Raw genomic sequence first — 16,072 nt, forward strand, 5'->3', positions numbered from 1 at the left:
GGCCGCCAGGGTCGCCTCGAGCGCTGCCACCGCGGCCGCTGGCCCTGTGGCCGATCTCTTTCGGGCGTCGCAGCTGCCAGCCGAGACGCTGCACCAGGTAGGTCCCTGCTCCCCTCGTCTCTGTGGATCTGTGCGGACAGTGTCTGTGGAGAGATTGGGGCGACCGGACTGCCCCAGTGACCTGGGGACGCGGCCAGGTCTCAGAGAGGGGGCTCTGCAGCCAGGGATGGCGGCGACGCCCTTGTCCCCTGGGGACACCAGCCTCCTCTGCAGCTCAGCTCCTCGCCCAGTGCTGGGTGCTCCCGTCTGTCTTTCTTCCCTGAGACCGGCTGACACCCCCACCCCGGGTCATTCCTGGGCCTCTGCAGCCACCCAACCCAAAATTTCTCCTGTTCTGTTGAAGCGTTGTTTGCTTTGGCTGGTGTCTGGTTTAACCTCTTTTCGCGGCTTCTGCTCCTCCCTCTCCGGAGTGGACGGACGCTCAGGGTGCTTTGCTGGGATTTGAACTTGAAGAGGGAGGGTGTGCGCGCGTGTGTCTGAATGGCGTGGGGCCCAGGACAACATGCTGTCCTCTCTATATTTGTGATCTATACTATACGTAACTGCTCTATACTTGTCCACGAATGTGTTTCTGATTATCAGTAGTATTAAGCCAGCAAACCTTTATGGCAAGTTGCACAGCAGGGGCTCAAGGGCTGTAAGAGGATGTTGGTCAAGTCAAAGCCAAGTTCCTCATTTGAGGCTAGAGGCGGACCCCAGGAGTTCACCATGCGGGACAGCTGTAGCTTCCCATTTTATCATGGCTTGCTCTTGAAACACAATGGGAAAGACGAGTCATATCTACCTCTTTTTGGCTGCTCCATACCTGAAGAAGACAGGGTAAGGTGGGGATGGGCGGTGCTGTTTTTGTTTGGCGCTTTCTTTGAAGCCTGGAGAAAGACTACTTGATAAGTTCTTTGTCTGTCATTTGGTGTCACCCAGCCCTAAATGGTGGAAAGATTGTTAATCTTTATGAAATATGAAATGAAGCTGTTCTGAAAAAGCAATACTATGAAAGTTATTCACATCAAATGAGGATTTAGAGTAGTGAGTGGTATTTTAAAATCTTCTTCCAAAAGAGTACTGAGGGTTCTATGGTTCATTGTGTCTGTAGGGTTTTGTTTTTAATCCCTCAAGATTGTCTGCATTTTATGCTGCTGGAGCATGCATCCGCCCATATGTTTCTCAGCATAACTTTACTCTTTTAAAATTTAGAGTTTCAGAAATACAATTAGTATTGACAGAACTTCACATGGCTATTTATTCCCAGAGAAGTCCTTAATATGTAGACAGTTCTGCCGCTGCTATTGAGCAGTTCAGCTGGGCCAGGTAAACAGAAAGTTGGTGTCCTAAAACATATATGGGTATTGTGTGGGGCCTTACACAGCTCCTGAGCATAATAAATTTGTTGACTGAGGTGATTGCAGCAAGTGCAATCCAGGCACCTGGTAAGGCAATTGTCAGTAACACACTGAGTGTGATGAGGAGATGGGCATATTAAATATGAATATGTTAGTTGAGGCTCCCTCAGGAACCCAGAAAAGGATTTCCTTGTGTTAGAACTATTGCAGTACATACAATTTAAGAGGAACACAGGGAACAGTGCTTTTGTGTGAATGAGATTATATTCTCCAGCTCAAAACTGCTTCATATCCTGGCAAAAGGGGATGTTCCTAGATTGCTTAGACTAAATCTCAGCACTTTGAGCTCTCTTACTAGGCCCAGCAAAACAAAACAAAAAAAAAATCCTTTTTCTTTAACCTAAAAAAATTACAGCAACCTGATATTCTTGATACAGGTGAAAATGAACATTAAAGGCATACTGGATGGGGAAAAGTAATCCTGAGAGAATCAGAACAACATCAACAAGAGGCAGCCACCCAGTTTTAACCTATATTACTTTGGTGGTGTTTATGGTGTGTGTGTGTGTACTCTGTCCACTTTAACTTGCATTATCCTGTAGTGTGTTAACGAGTTTTTAATGACAAATGTAGATGTTTTTCTCCTTTCCTTGTTAGACAGAAACCTGTAAGCTTAGATTTAAGTGGCCCAACAGGTAGAACTGCTCAAATCATGGAGACACTAAGCAGCCCTGGTAGTTTCTATGGTAATAGCCACTTTTTTTTCCCTCTTGATAAGTATACAATTAGTATTATCCTATACTGGAAGGTTACCACTTCTACAAAAACACTTAAATAATTTTACCTCTTACTTGGATTAAAAGTAAACCATTATTCCAGTTACTTTGTTATGGAAGTGAGGTCATAGTTATCTTAAGGTTTTTCTGTGGTTGATATTTAAATATAAGTATTATGTATACTTGTATGTATAAATATTTGTATTTATAGATAGAAAATCTCAACATATGCTGTGATTTGGAAAAGCATGCTCCAAAGGTTTGAATGTTGAAGGGTTGGTCCCCAAGTCAGGGTTGGGAAGAGGTGGAACCTTGAAGAGGTGGAGCCTAGTGGGAGGTCCATAGGTCGTTGGTTACCTGCCTTTGAAGGGACCTATGGATCTCTTTGTTTCCTGGCCATGAGGTGAGCAGTTTGCTCTGTGTGTGCTCCCTGCCATTGCCATCTGGCACCCCACTAGAGGCCCAGAGTAATGGGGCCAATAGATCATGAACTGGAAACTCTAAAACTGAACTAGAACAATCTCTCTCTCTCCCCCATCAATTCCTTACAACATATTTTTCAGTAGATTTTTTTTTTCTGAGCAGTTTTAGGTTCATAGACCGTTGAGGACAGAGTATAGAGAGTTGTCATGTGCCACCTGTCCCCTCAAATGCATAGTGATGTACTTGTTATTTTTGATGAGCCTACACTGGCATTCCACAACAGAGCCCTTAGTTTATGTTAGAGTTCCCGTGTGGTGTGCATGCTATGAGTTTGGACAAAGGTATGTATGACCTGTACCCACCATCATAGTATCACAGAATAATTGCTCTGCCCTAAACATCTTCTGTGCTCTTCGGATTCATCTCTCCCTCTACACTAACCCCTGGCAACCATGATCTTATACTGTCTCCATCGTTTTGCCTTTTTCAGAATGTTATATAGTTAGGTTTACTCGGTATGTAGCCTTTTTTAGATTGGCTTCTTTCACTGACTAATAAATATTTAAGATTCCTCCATGTCTTTTCATGGTGTGGTGGCCCATTTCCTTTTATCAGTGAATGGTAGTCTATTGTCTGGCTGTACCGGTTTATTTCTACATTTACCTGCTGAAAGAAATGTTGCTTACTTCTAAGTTTTGGCAGTTGTGGATAGAGCTGTTATAAACATCTGAGTGTGACTTTTCATATGGACATAAATTTTTAACTTATTTGGGTAAATAGCAAACATCATGACTTCTAGGTCATATGGGAAGAGTATGTTTAGTTGTGTAAGCAACCGTCAGTCTTTCAAAGTGGCTTACTATTTTGCATTTTTACCAGAAATGAGTACCAGTTCCTGTTACTCTACTTCCTTGTTAGCATTTGGTATTGCAAAGGTTTTGAATTTTGGCCATTGTAATATGTATATAATTATTTTAATTTGTGATTTTCTAATAACATGGTATTGGTTGAGCATCGTTTTAAGTATAATACTTATTTGCCATCTTGAATTATATTTTAATGTACCAGAGTAGCCTATTTAAAAATTTTTTAGTTTTTTATAGAGTATGTATTTTTACGTACTGATTTATTTTAAAAGCAGGGTTTTAGTAGTAGGTGGAAAATAGAATTAAAATGTGTTTAAACTAGAAAAAGAGTATATGAATGTCTGAAAACAAGTAAATGGTGACTTTTGTTTATTATTTCAAAGCACAGGGCTACAGATATTAGTGATTGGTTCCCCGGATTGTAAAGTATTTCATTGACATTTAAAGTCTAGCATTTTTACTAAAAGGCATAGGGTGTGTTTGGGCTTGACACATGCTCAAATTTCTCTTGTGTGGCAAGCACTGTTCTAGGTGCTGAGTTTACAGCAGTGAATCACATGCAAATTCCTGTCCTCACAGTGCCTACTTTCCAATGCGAATATTTTTATTAGTGGGGGCCAGAGATTTAGCTCAGTGGTTCTTCTGCCTGCCTGGCAAGTGCAAGGACCTGAGTTCGATCCTCGGTACCAAAAATATTTTTTTATTAGTTTTTATTTAGGTAAGAAAATATTTGAAATATAACATCTGAGTTAAAATATGTACCTCAAAGTGACAAACTATATTTGCATATAATGAATTAAACTATATAGACTATAATACCTATATTTTAGGATGATGTCTTAGTCTGTGGGAATGATTGTACATTTCAAATCATCATTATAATTGATTTTCATTTTTATGATAAATAATTCTTGGACATTAAGAGAAATAGTTGATTCTGTGCTATCATGGGAAATCATTGAATAGAAAAAAGAAAGCCAGTAAGTAATGTCTGGTGTTTAAACATCTCTGAGCGAGGTAAAGAAGTAAAGCCAAGCTGTGAGAAAATCTCTGCATACAACTTCATCCTTGGGGAGAGGTCAGTTTTAAGTTTTCTTCTAAGTTTTTGAAGCAACTGGTTAACCATTAGAGAAAACTAGGTTAAAGACTAAATTTTTGCAAACTTTTTCTGCTAGTTCATTAGCCAGAGCTATTGATTACTGACTGATTGATTATTTTTTTGAGACAGGATCTGCCTGTGTAGCCCAGGCTGGCCTCAAATTTACAACTTTCCTGCCTCAGCCTCAAGAGTACTGGGATTACAGGTGTGGCCCACCACGTCCTATGCCTAGCCAGAGGCATAATTAGAAAATGTAAAAAGTTTTGTACTTTTGTGTCATATCACTTTGTAACATGTTTCAGGGAGATATGAAGGCTGACATTCTAAAACAGTAAGTAGGACTATATGCTGTTTGAGACAATATTCTTTTTTTTTCTAAAAGAGACTGCCAGAAGTATCAGAGCCATACCATTGTATGGCTAAGAGGATTTGGATGATAGTTACTTATTGACTGTTTCAATAAAACATTTCTGGCATGTAAAGCAAGAGAGTAACACAACAAATAAATTGTCTACCCACCACTCAGTATGAGAAGTAAGACAGCCTCGCTAGGGTGAAAGTTTTGCACATTCTCTTCTCTGATCCCGTTCCCCTTCCTGCCTATCCCAGAGGTTGCTGGGCTACTGTTGTCCTGAATTTGGTGTGTATGATTTGAAAATTTCTTTCTACTTTTGTTATTGTATGTCTGTGTGTGCATATATATGTGTGCATTTGGGTATATATAAATGTCTATATTTGTGTGTGTGTGTGTGTGTGTGTGTGTGTGTGTTTGTGCGTGTGTGTTTTGTGTTCAGGTATAATTCAGTAATCTAAGCTACACAGAAAAATCTAGGTTCTGGTCCTATTTTTGTTCACACGAACCTTAAGACCCAATTGCAACTTGCTTTTCCTCTCATTGTTATGTTTTTGGATTTCATCCTTGTCGACACGTACCTGTAGTTCATTTATGTTTCCTTTCAAAAAAAGTCTTTATTACTTACTCTTACAATGAGTCATCATTATGGTGCTGGACAGACCTTTATGCCAAAGGGAAGTCAGTGGCCTTTCTAATTTAGATAGAGTGTCATATCACTGGGGCACTGTTCTAAACATGTAGGAGCATTAAAAGGACTTTCATAGATAGCAGCCTGCACACTGAGGTGTCGAGGGAACCTTTAAGTTAATTGGTTAGACTTTCATAGGCTTTCATTCTTCTTATCTTTTTAAAGATGGAAGGTCTTAGCCGGGTGTGGTGGCGCCTGCCTGTAACCCCAGCACTTGGGAGGCTGAGGCAGGAGGATCTCTGTGAGTTCGAGACCAGCCTGGGCTACATAGTGAGTTCCAGGTCAGTTTCAAGTACATGGTGAGACCCTGTCTCAAAAAAAACAAACCAAACCAAACCAAACCAAAACAAAACAAAACAAAAAAACAAAGATGGAAAGTCTTAAACAAGCTAGATAGAATAATGCATTAGACGCTGTTGTACTTGCAGAACAGGTTCAGCAATCATCAATACATGGCCAGTTCCATTTTAATCTACATTCCTACCTTTGTTCCCTTCTCCTTCTATTAATGCTGAAGCAAGTCTCACACATGGTATGATTCACGGGTTTTATCTTTAAGGAAGGAACCTGGAGTTGGGCAGAAGGAGAAAAGAACACGCAGTGGTTTAAGATGGGCAGAAAAGGCACCTGTGGCCTGCAGCGAAGCGGTAAGACACGACCAAACCACTGGCAGTTATTGGAGTAATGGTGCGGAAGCAGTGGTTTAGAATAGTTGAGGAATACAGAGATTGAGAAAATAACCAGCGGAAGGCTGGCTTTGAACACTAGAAACATTTGATGGCTAGTTTCATCCCTAACTAGAGACTGCCCTGCTTTAGGGGCATAAAAAATTGGTTGTGAGGAAATCTTGGGTTGTTTTGCTAATGACTTAATAACTTTTAAAACGGGATTTGGTTCCTTTCCAGTTTTCATCAGACTTTCTATTTGCTTCCTAAAGGCCAGTCTCTCATATTTTCTATTTATGTCATTCCCTTCATATACATCTAACCAGTCAACCTGGATTGCCAGGTTGGAGTAGTTTCCTGGGTGCATGGGACTTGGAATTTTCAGACAGTCCCAGGCAAACTGGGATGATTAGTCATCTCCTCTGTTGCTTACTACAGTGTTTGTCTACTGCTCTGTAACACACTGCCACGAATACAGCATTGGAATATAGCTCGCATTTACTGTCTTCCAGTTTCTATGTGTCGGGTGTCTGTCCTCAGATCAGGGTTTTCTGAAGGTACAATCAGGGTGTCAGCTGGGCTCATTTCTTTTTGGAGTGTAGGGACCTCTTCCATCCTCACGTGGTTGTTGGTAGAATGCAATTGCTTGTCATTTGTTTTGTTTTGCTTTTGGTGGTATTAGGGATCGAATCCAAAGTCTTGTCTCTGCCAGGCAAGTGTTATACCACTGAGTTATATCCCCATCCTGCTTGTGATTTTTGGATCGAGGTGTTAAGCTTCTAAAGGCCACCTGACGTCCCTGCCACCTGGCCCTTTCTCTATGTGGTTTACAGCATAGCATGGCTGTTTGCTCCTTCCGGGCCTGCAGGAGAGTGTCTCCGTGCAGTCAGCTAACATAAGTGACATCCCATTCCGTGTGTCATACTCCACTGGGGAGAAGCAAGTCACAGATTCTGGCTGCACGCAGGGGGAAGAGATGATACAGCACAGATAGCAGGAACTGAATATTGGGGGCACCTTAGGTTCTTTCCACCACACTCGTTTTTCAAGGTTTACCTGAAGCAGGAAATTATTCTGGTTAGCTTTTTGAGGCCAGAATATATAAATATAAATCAATATAAAGATATATGTATATATTTTTGCAATTTACCTTATTTTTAAAAAAACTATAGCAGTTAAACTTTATTTTTATTTTTGGATTTATTTTTTGTTCTTTTTTATAGAGAAACATTCACTGGTACAATTTCGGCATACATAGTGGTAACACTCATAGGGAATTTACATTCTACATGATAAATCCCACCTCTTTTTTCCCATTCCCCCTTCGCCTCAAGCCCTCTTCCCTCCCTGTGTGCAAAAGCTTTGTTTCCATTTTCCCTTCTATTCTCATTTTTTTCTTCTCCCTTCCTTCCTTTCTCCCTTCCTTCCTTCCTTGTCCGCCCCTCCCTTTTTTTGGTACTGGGGATTGAACTCAGGTCCTTGTGCTTGCAAGTCAAGCACTAGAACCACTGAGCTCAATCCCCAGCCCCTTGTTCCCGTTTTCATTTGAACACTCTCTTCCCATTTCCCAACATCCAGTGTACATCTCAGTCCTTATTTACATATTCAGTTTCTCACACCAGAGAAAAATGTGGTATTTAAACATGTGTGTCCAATTTATTTCAGTTACGAGTATGGTCTCAAGGTCCATCCATTTGGCTATAAATGTCTGAAGCTCATCCTTCTTTTTTTTCTTTTTATTGAGTTTATTGGTACATTTTAGGTATACAGTACAGTTACATTCATCATTGGGATCTTGTACCTTTACATGACAGGTCTTGGTTCTCATTTTTTCCCCTTGTCCCTGCCCTCCCTTCACCCCCTCTTCTCCTCCCCATTTACAAACACTTCATTTCCATTTTTTCATTTTCTCATATTTTTTTCTTTTCCCTTATTCCCTTTCCCCTACCCTTCCCACTTTCTGAAGCTCTCCTTCTTTATGGCAGAGTAGTACCTCATTGTATAAAAAACCCACATCTTCTTTATCCATTCATCGATTGATGGGCATTTAGGCTGTTTTCAAGATTTAGCTATTACAAATTGTGCACATTTATCTTTTAAAGAAACATTTTCATGTATAATTCATTCCTTTTCTTTTTTGTTTTTGTTTTTTTTTTTGGTACTAGAAATGGAACTCAGGTTCTTGCGCTTGCGAGGCAGGTGGTAGAACCACTGAGATAATCCCCAGCCCCATAACTTATTTCTTTATTCCAAGTAAAACTTGCAAATGTGTATCTTATGAGGTATTTTCAATTTTAGTCTTTAAGCAATTTGTTTTTTTTTTTCTCTAGAGAAATCTAGAAGGAGTCAGGAAAAAGATAGAAAAACAAATATTAATTCTCTGTATGGTCATTCTTGCCCAGAATGCTCCCAAGCAGACCTTCTTTTTTTTTTTGGTACCAGGGATTGAACTTGGGATCTTGAGCTTGCGAGGCAGGCAGTGGAACCACTGAGCTAAATCCCCAGCCCTAGACCTTCATTTTTAAAATTGGTATATAGTTCATGGTACATAATGGCTACATTCATTTTTGGGATCTGGTCCATGTATATAACACATCTTCATTCTTTTTTTTATTGCTTTCCCTCTCCTTCCTCCATCTCTTGGACTCCTGCATATATGTATTGTACATATTTGTAGTACACAATGATCATGTTCCTTGTAGGGATGTGGAACACATATATAACACGTCACAATTCTCTTTTTCTTTTTATGTCTTTTTCCTCCCCTCCCTCTGTCTCTTGGTTCCTTTCCCATATGCTAAAATTCTTATCTTTCTATCTCCTGTCTGTTTCCTATTTATCTTTTATTTCTAAGCAGACTTTCTTAACCTGGGTCCCATTCAGGGCTCTGTGGTATGGAAAAATATTTATATTATGTCCCCAACTGAGATTGAGTATTTCCTTCTGTTATGCATGTGGGTAACACCACAGGAGTGACTTTATCACTTATTGAAATAGGATTTAAAAAAGTACTATAAACATGTATTAATAAAAATAAACTGAGAAAAAATAGAATTTTTTCCATCATAGTATAATTTTCACAGGCATTTCATTGATGGTTTACAATAGATTAGATGTTGGCTGATCATATTCATTATATTAATTAATGTGTATTTATTACCACAAATTCAGCTTTTAGTGTTTTGATGACTGAAATGTATTTCTTTTACAATATTTGGTATTTTATTTTAAATATCTTATTTTATGCATTTGAAAACATTACTGCCAGAAGAGGTCCATATACTACTCTATCAAATGGCTATGGTACAAAAACAGCTAAGAAGTTCTGCTCTAAAGAGTTGTGCGGTGTCTGGACTAGAAATAATCTGTTCTTCAGAGTTCATTGTTTTCAGAATCAAAAGGCAAGTTTGGGGTCAGAAGTCCGCAGCATCGCTCCTCCTCCAGCCCATCCTGCAGGAAGCTCTGAGCTGCTTCCTCGGGTCCCTCCCCTGGCAGTCCCGACAGGCTCTGAGCACTGTCCTGGCTTTTTATCTGGCCCTCTCAGCTGGGCTACACAGTGGAAGGTGAAGGACAAAAGAGGAAGGACAGCTCTGTTTTGGGAGTGTCCCTGGGGAGCAAATGCCAGATGCTTCTTGGGTTGGGCCTATTTTCTGTACACTACTCTCTGTAGTTTAGAGTCTTTGGCTGGAACTTAGACTTGAAGGAGAAAGGGATTTTTAACAGACTTGAGAAACTCAGCTATCTTCATACTGTAATTTAGGAGCAGGAGAGGATATTAGCATTAGGCTAGTGGGAGATATTTGCATTGACTTAATTCATTTGTAGCGCTTTGCCATCGTGTTTTTCGGAGAAATATCTTTGTTCAGTCTCCTGGGGGTATAATATTTCACCTATATTAATTTCCTGGGTAATTGAATAGATCTCATAAATGCTGGCAATTAAGAATTGTTTTTTTTTAGAAATGTGTAATGTTGGCCTCTGATGTCTTCAAAAATAACACATTCAATACAATAATCTCTTTGTTTCTCTCTTAATTCATGGTCAGCCTTGTGAAAAACAGATGATAATACACCAGTAGCTTTTTGCTCCTCGAATTGTTTGGTATGCTCTGCTTTTTGAGTTTTTTCTCCTTTAGAATCTCTTTGAAATTATTAAAAAATGTTTAAATTCATCTCCTTTCCATGTACTCTGCTACCTTTATGGTCCTACTATTGAGAGATGGTGGTGGGAATAAAGCATGTAAAATTTAGTATTTGGATGTTTTAGCCTCTTAAATTATTTTCTGTTCAAGATCAAGGTTTTTTAACCTCAGCACTACTGACACTTTGTGCCAGATAATTCTGTGTGCATGTGTGCATGTGCGCGCAGTGTATCCTTGGTCTTTACCTACCAGACTCTAGTAGCTGTCCCTCTTTTGTGACATCCAGAGATGTTGCCAAACATTGTCAGATGTCTCTTGGGGGTAAATTTATTCTAGTTCCTTATGTATGATGATAACAATCATGATAACAGCTGACATTTGTTTACTCTTTACCATGTTGTTGCCTTTGTCCTGTAACTTGTTCTTTTTTTTTTTTTTTTTTTTGGTACCAGGGATCAAACTCAGGACCTTGCACTTGTGAGTCAGGCAGCAGAACCACTGAGCTAAATCCCTGGCCTGACTTGTAAAATGCTCACCTAATAGTTACAACCAAACTATTACATAGACATTATCATCTTACTACTAGTACTGCTTCCTCTTCCTCTTCCTCTTCCTCTCCTCCTCCTCCTCCTCCTCCTCCTCCTTCTTGTTTGGTTTTTTGAAACAGGGTCTCACTATGTAGTTGAGACTGACATGGAACTCACTACGTAGCCCAGGCTGGTCTCGAACTCACAGTGATCCTCCTGCCTTAGCCTCCAGAGTTTTGGGATCACAGGCATGTGCCACCATGCCCGGCTATCATCTTTACTTCTAAGAAAACAAAACTAAGGCACAGAAATTCAGTTATTTTCCCAAGTCACATAGACAAATGACTTTTAGCATTACCCTTTTTGAAGTTCAGTCTTCACTGAGTAGACAAACTAAAAGGGATTGAAAAGGTGGGGAGAAACCCTGTTGATATTTCAGTGGAGAGGCCATTGCAGTCATAGCAATTTTGTATAAATGTTGGATTTCGTGTTTAAAGGCACAATTGCATGATGTGTGTCTGAGTAAAGAACATGGTTTTTAAGGAGCTTTTGGAAGCAGAACATGGGACAGCCTAGAGTCAAGGATGACTGATCAAACTTGGAAACCAAGGAAGTCATTGGAAATTGGGATAAGGCTATGTCTCCTTCAGTAATCTTTTTCAAGTACTCAAGAAACTCAGGGTCTCAAGGAAATGGCATGTTCAAAGGGTCTTGGTGAAAACAGGAATGGTAAGGCATGAAGGGACTAGCATCAGCAGGTAGTCATTGCTGTTCCTAGACTTGAGCGAGCAAAGGGAGGGAACACTGTTGTTGGAGCTCTTCAGGAGCAATGCCACCTTTGCCACATTTGTGGTCAGGGAAGGGCTGGTGGAGTGGAGGCTGTAGTGATTCTCATTTCCTAACCCAACTACAAGTCCGAAGTAAGGGAGCCTAGATGTTGAGCTTATACAGGTTACCCTTCTCTGCAGAAAGGAGCAAATATCACCTAGGATGCGAAAGATCTGTGTTCTGCAAACTAGCAAACACTGATGAAAGAAACTGAAGAAGACACAAATAAATGGAAAGATATCCCATGTTTGTGTATTGGGAGAATTATTATTGTTGAAATGTCCAACTTACCCAGTGTGATATACAGTGTTAACGCAACCCCTATCACAATTCCAATAACAAGGGAAGGCACGGACAAGGGGAAAAAAATGAGAACCAAGACCTGTCATGTAAAGGTACAAGATCCCAATAATGAACGTAATTGTACTGTATACCTAAAATGTACCAATAAACTCAATAAAAGAAAAAAAATTCCAATAACATTTTTTCACAGAAATAGAAAAAATTCTAAAGTTTATATTGTACCACAAAAGACTCAGAATATCCTAGGTAGTCTTGAGAAAGAAAAACGAAGTTGGAGGTCTAATACTTCCTGGTTTCAAATTATACTATAAAGCAGTAGTAGCCAAAATGGTATAGTACTGACCTAAAAACAGACATATGGGATAGTGGAATATAGAGCCCAGAAATGGTACTGGGAATTGAACTCAACACCTTGTGCTTGCCAGGCAGGCGTGGTGCCACTGAGCTAAATCCCTGGCCTGAAACCAACTATTTTGTAAAAAAAAAATGTTTGCAGTACATAATGATTACACTCCTCATAGGAAGTTGGTACATGTACATGACAGACCTGAAATTATTTTCATTCCCTCCCTTTCCCCTCTTCCCCACTCCATCTTTTGATTCTTTTTCCCTTTGAGAAAGATCTATCTACTTACTTCCTATTATCTATCTTATTTTGCTCTTTATTTGTACTTTGGCTTTGTCATATAAGAGAAACCATGTGACATTTAAGCTTGTGTGTCTGATTTATTTCACTTATCATTATGATCTTATGGTGCATCTGTTTTCCCACAAACGACTCAAGTTTATTCTTCCTTATGGCAAAGTAGTATTACATTGTGTATAGATACCACATCTGTTCATCTGCCGATGGACATACAGGCTGCTTCCAAGATTTAGCTATTATGAATTGTGCTGCTGTAAACATGGGTGTGCATGTATAACTGTAATATGATGACTTTAACTCTTTTGAGGAGATAGAAGGGGAATAGCTGGGTCCAGAGGAATTTCTAGCTTTAGTTTTTTGAGGAATCTCTACACTGATTTACATAATGGTTTACATTCAGTTTACATTCCCACTAACCATGTAGATGGGTTGCTTTTTTGCCAGCATTTCTCCCCGCCCCCGTACCAGTGATTAAACTCAGGACCTTGAGCTTGCAAGGTGGGCGTGGTGCCACTGAGTTAAATCCCTTGTCCATCAGCATTTCTTATTGATTTCTTGATGATGGTCATTCTTGCTGGGGTAAGATGGAATCTCAGTGTTGTTTTAATTTGCATTTTTAAAATGGCTACAGATATCAAACATTTTTTAATGTATTTATTGGCCATTTGGACTTCTTCTAAGAGGTATCTAGTCATTTTAATTGCCCATTTTTTGATTAGGTCTTATTTTGGGGAGTCTAATTTTTTTTAGTTCTTTGTATATTCTAGACATTAGTCCTCTGTCTGAAACAGCTGGCTAGTTTTTTCCCATTCTGTAGGTTGTCTCTTCACTCTGCTGGTTGTTTCCTTTGCTGTGCAGAAGCTTTTATAGTTGATATGATCCCATTTGTTGATTCTTGGTACTATTTATTATGCAATGAGTGTTCTTTTCAGAATGTCCTGCATATTCATATGTCTTCAAGAATTTTACCTACTTTATCTTCTAGAAGGCATAGTGTTTCTGTTTAAACATTTGGATCTTTTTTTTTTTTTTTTTTTTTTGTACCGGGGATCAAACTCAGATCCTTGCACTTGCGAGGCAGGTGGCAGCACCACTGAGCTAAATCCCCGGCCCAAACATTCAGATCTTTGACCCATTTTGATTTAGTTTAGTACCTGCATGTGGTTAGCCAGTTTTCCCAGTACCATTTGTTAAAGAGGCTGTCTTTCCTCCAGTGTATGTTTTCAGCCCCTTTGTCAGAGATCATATTAGAGTTAGGGTGTTCTAGGGGTGGTTTCTGCATCCTCTGTTCTGTTCCATTGGTTATTGGTTCACATGTCTATTTTTGTGCTAGTACCATGCTGTTTTTTTTTTAAATCACTGTAGCTTTGTAGTATAACTTGATGTCTGGAATTGTGATGCCTCCTGCTTTGCTCTTGTTGCCCAAGATTGCTTTTGCCATTCTAGGTCTCTTCTGGTTCCATATGATTTTTAGGATTGTTTTCTCTAGTTCTGTGAGGAAGGATTTTGGAATTTTGATTGGGATTGTGTTGAATTTGTACCTCAGTTTTGGAAGTACAATATGGTTATTTGGAGTGTATTGAGAACTCAACTGATTTTTGACAAGGCCAGCAAGGTGACACTGTGAGAAAAGAACAATGGGCTTTTCTGCACGCGATGTTGGGGAAACTGGGTGTTCCCATGTCAAAAATGAAACTGGGCCTTTCTGCCATATAAAAATCAACTCAAAAATTTTTTTCATGTGCAGAAAACCCTCAAAGTAGATAAAAGACTTAAACCTGAAACTGTAAACCTCCTTGAAGAAAATGGGGGGAATGGTTGGTTACATGATATTGGCCTTGCCAATGATTCCTTTGGATATCACATAAGCACAGACAACAAAAGTAAAAATAAAAAAGTGGGATACATTAACCTAAAAAGCTTCAGTACAGTAAAAGAAATAACAATGAAATGGTAGCCTACAGATTGAGAAGATATTTGTGAGCTATGTATAATAAGGGCTTAATATGAAAAAAGGAACTCATGTAACTTAAGAGCAAGAAAACAAACCATTTAATTAGGCAAAATACCTGAGTAAACCTTTTTCAAAAGAATTCATAAAAATGGTCAACAGGCATGTGAAAAGGTAAGCAACATCACTAATCTTCAGGGAGATGCAAATCAAAAGCACCACAAGTTATCACCTCACACCTGTTAAAAAGAGCATTACAAACACACAGGATGTAAAGGTTGGCAGGTGTCTTAGTCACTTTCTCATTACCGAGACACAATGCCTGATACCCACAATTTAAAAGGGGGAGGTTCATTTTGGCTCAGGCTTCAGTCCATGGTCCGCTGGCTGCACGGCAGGGCAGCATAGCACAGGGGCCTGGTGGAGGAAAGCTGCTCACCTCAGGGCGGCCAGAGAGCAAAGAGAAGGGAGGAGCCGGGAAGGAGACGCACCCTTCCCAGCCATGCCCACAGTGATCCCCTTCTTCCCACCAGGCCTCACCTCCTAACAGAAAGTCAGCCCTAATGCCCCCATAATCCAGTCACCTTCCAGGCACAGGGGCTTTGGGGGCCAGTTCAGTTCTGAGGAAAGGAAACCATAGTACACTGTAGCTGGGAAAGTAGATTAGTATAGCCACAGTGAGAACCAATATGGGAATCCTCCAAAAAAAAAAAAAAAACCCAAAAAACAACTCCCTTATGATCCGACAATTCCTCATTTAGTTATGAACTCAAAGAAAATGAAATCAGTACTGTATGTCTAAGAGGTAATCTTCACTCCCACATTCATTGCAGCACTACTCACAATAGCCAGGATATGGAAATACCTTAGGTGTTCATCATCGGATGAATGTATAAAAGATTTATAGGGAGTGTGCAAGTGTGTGTGTGTTTGTGTGTGTGTGTATGTGTATAATACACACCTACATATAATGGAATATTATTCAGTCTTAAAAAGGAGATATTGCTGTTTGTGACTAGATGGATAAACCTGGAAGATACTATGCTAAGTGAAATAAGCTAGACATAGGGAGAAAAATACTACTACATGATCTGACTTATATGGGGAAGCTGAAAAAAAAGTTGAGTCACAGAAACAAAGAATAGAACCACAGTTACCAGGGGTGAAGAAGGGAAGAAAACTGGGAAAATGTGTTGAAGGGAACAAATTTGCAATTATGTTGGATAAATAAACCTAGAGATCTAATGTACAACAGAAAGATTATGGCTAATAATATTACATATTGAAATTTTGCTAAGAGTAGATTTTAGGTGCCTTTATTCCCCCCTCCAAGATAACCACCTTAAATTTACAAATATAAATAGCTATAGGTATGTGTGTGTATGTGTGTGTGTATGTGTATAT

General features: G+C 39.6%; 1 protein-coding gene across 3 annotated transcripts in view; it reads left to right on the forward strand.

Annotated features, from left to right (window-relative positions):
* Positions 1 to 6: 6 nt before the first annotated feature.
* The window catches only part of Reps2 (RALBP1 associated Eps domain containing 2), a 222,388-nt gene continuing 206,322 nt past the window's right edge, over positions 7 to 16,072 (forward strand). For all 3 annotated transcript variants that reach the window (XM_033760202.1, XM_033760203.1, XM_033760204.1), the window contains exon 1: positions 7 to 97. The gene's annotated coding sequence lies outside the window, so the exon portion shown is untranslated. The remainder of the gene's footprint in view (positions 98 to 16,072) is intronic.

This window comes from Fukomys damarensis, unplaced genomic scaffold (genome assembly GCF_012274545.1).
Source record: "Fukomys damarensis isolate Sample0158 unplaced genomic scaffold, DMR_v1.0_HiC HiC_scaffold_39, whole genome shotgun sequence".
Lineage (NCBI taxonomy): Eukaryota > Metazoa > Chordata > Mammalia > Rodentia > Bathyergidae > Fukomys > Fukomys damarensis.